Source organism: Epinephelus lanceolatus, chromosome 9 (genome assembly GCF_041903045.1).
Source record: "Epinephelus lanceolatus isolate andai-2023 chromosome 9, ASM4190304v1, whole genome shotgun sequence".
NCBI classification, from domain to species: domain Eukaryota; kingdom Metazoa; phylum Chordata; class Actinopteri; order Perciformes; family Serranidae; genus Epinephelus; species Epinephelus lanceolatus.
Window position 1 is genome coordinate 46,027,694 of NC_135742.1, and position 3,023 is coordinate 46,030,716.

At 38.8% G+C, this 3,023-nt stretch overlaps 1 long non-coding RNA gene across 1 annotated transcript; it reads right to left on the bottom strand.

The window, feature by feature from the left end:
- Positions 1–436: 436 nt before the first annotated feature.
- LOC144464366 (uncharacterized) lies at positions 437–2,812 on the bottom strand. The gene is made up of 3 exons (XR_013492094.1): positions 2,674–2,812; positions 1,753–1,861; positions 437–578 (listed from the first exon to the last, which is right to left on the bottom strand). It is a non-coding gene; the product is annotated as an uncharacterized LOC144464366 (long non-coding RNA).
- Between the last annotated feature and the right edge of the window lie 211 nt (positions 2,813–3,023).

The following is a 3,023-nucleotide window of genomic DNA, read 5'->3' on the forward strand; positions in this document are numbered from 1 at the left end:
CCGACGACAGGTGACTACCAATGACTGTCAAGTGACAGCACAATGGTTCACTGGGCTAGCTGCAGCAGCAGCAGTTTATAGACATATATATTTTATGTATCTTTGTCTTTTTACTATGTACTTATTTACTATAACAAATTAATTTTTAATAAACTCAGAAACGTGACTTGGATGTCAAGCAGTTTGTCTGTGCCCTTCCTTCCATGTTGTCCTCTCGTACAGTCTCCACCATGGTGCTGTGTGGGGATGTTCCAGTCGTTTAGAGAGAGAGGTACGCATGCACAATTTCTTCATTGACACAGAGATGAGAATTTTTTTTTGGCCTAAGTCAGCAGGAGTAACCTGAGACTCACTACAGACTACAACAACAAAAATATGTAAGGTTATCATTCTCAAATACTGCATTAGTACATTTCTACAAACAAATACCACACTATTGGGAAGCTCAGTGTTTGGTTTATTAAAAATAAGGAACAGGGAAAGGCTTGCAAAACCCACAGAGTTGAGACTCAGGGTAAGGGGGTTGTTTCATTGCGGGGTGAGTTCAGGCTCCATTGCATCCCCCTGTTGTTCTTGTGCTGAAAGAGAAAAAAAAGAAAGAGGAGAAATGGTTAGGCACACGTATATATGCCTGGGTCTGACATTGCCTTGTGAGATAAGGCACAAGTATGACAAGTGGCATCAGTTTTAATTGCATTTGTTTGAAGTTGTCTCATGTATAAAGTGTTCCCGAATACTGTATGCATTCAACCACTATGGGATGTCTGTGGGTAGACAAAAGTGAGTTGTGTGTGGGAAGTCACTGCAGGCACATTTTGGTACAGACCAGTTTGCCAAGACCAAAAAGGGCAAGACAAAGCTTAAAGCAGATTTAATTCCCACCATCTTTGTGCATCATGATGTGAGCGCCCCTGCACCACAATGCACCCCTGGACCTGTAACATCATTGTTATTGCCACTCCTGAACTGTAACATTAATGGTCCTCATCCTGCAGCACTCCTGACATAAGGCACGCAGCATCACTGCAGTATAATTCCTTAAAATGTTTATTTATATTTCAGTGTTGGGTGCTGTTATAACTGATCAGCACACTGGAAACCAGCAGGTGGGTCTACCAGCTCTGGTGTATTAATTTGCACTTGTCATAGTGACTGACTGGCAAGCCAATTTGCTTTTGTTGTGCTAACCTCAGCATTTGCCTACTGTATTTCATATGACTGGCTCTCAAATATTCATCCCTATCTCATAAGTTATCAGACTTTGATCCTGTGTCTGGTCGTCCCTGTGTCCACAGTTATCTGTTCATTTGAAAAGGTCTAGGCTATTTAATCGTTTAATATCATCACACTGTTATTTGTATAAACAGGGGATTTTAATACAAAGTTGTAACCACTGTATGTGAATGCGTGAATCGGTCAGATCTGCACTCCAGAGGAGAGCCTTCATTAGACCATGCAATATCGCCCACTACTGGATTTGTAAGTTAATGAACTGTCATTAAAGCTCTCTGTGCTTTGATTAGCTGCTATGAAACAACATGACCCCCTTCTATTTTATAATGCCTACTAATATTATAATATTATAATGACGGTAACTGGTAATATGCAATGTATTACATTTTCAAAGTAACTTGCCCAACACTGTATATCATATATTATATATTCAATATAATTACTTATATAATTAATATAAAATGCAGTATAATACATATTAAGTATGATTCCTTATCTCTGGAACTACTTGAAACACACCTTGTTAAGTTTTAAGTCTCACCAAGGTCGACTCAGCACTTATCTGCAGCGTCCTCCTCTCTCACACAGTGGTCCTGCAGCATCACTGCTCCTCCACCACCCAGTGCTCCTACAGCAGGTTACAAATATACAAGATTACATATCTAATACTGTTATAGAATATATGTTTAGCATGATCATATGTATAACACAGTAATATATACATACATTTGGTATTCAGAATAATTCCCCATTTAGCCTGGTATGTTTCATTTATTCACTTAATCTTGTGTTTTAAATCTCATTCAGGTCCTCAGACTTCCCTCTCACTTCGCTATCAATGTAATATCAGCTGAGCTGTAACATATTATAGACAGGTATACTCAACAGATTCACAAAGCCTTAAAAACAGACCATAAATTACGTTTTTGTTTCATTTCACCTCCTCCACTCAACAATCACGCAGCCATGTCATATTTAACAGAGCTAAAAATCAATAATCGCAAAAAATCAGGACTGGAAGCACTCTAACTTCCCAATGTTAGATAAAATGGTTTAGGAGAAGACAATTTAAAACTAACAGGCTGTTCATGGTTAGCATTACCTGTATGGTGTGTACAGTATGTACAGTGTCCTAGCCTAATCTGTTATCTTATCTTTTAACATTACATAAATCTACTAATTTAATGGGAGATAATCCACTAACAAGCTTTAATGCACATGTTAATTTAGATAAGTTGACAAGTAAGAGTACCAGAATTCTTTTTTTTTAAATAATTGTTATTATGGAGAAGAGAGAGTCACTCAATCACCTTCCATCGGTCCTCTCACGTACTTTCACATCACAAATGAAATGGTTTATTTTTATTTTCATTTTATACATTCATTTAGGTCGGAAAAAAATACAGAGGTCATGACCTCGGTGTCCTCAATGGTACTTACAGCCTTGGGTAGGACAAAACCATGGGTGAGTCTGTTGCTATGGGGCGTTCTATTGAGCTTCACCTCTTGGTATCCATGCTCTTTGGAATATAACAGAGTCGCGACAACGGAAGTCCAAAATGCTTGTGCGTCACGTGACTCGTGTAGACCTTGTATAGTTCCAAGGCTATTCAAGAGAAGGCTGAGACACGGGGTCAAACATGGGGGGATTGCACATGCGCAGTAAAATCTCGTCTGCACTTCCTCAAAGGCTCAGTAGATGGCGTGAGACCGCGGAATAAGGGGGATGTTTGTTTCGTGGTCAATTTGTATTTTTGGTTATATTTGGGAATTTATGAATGATTTGAAAA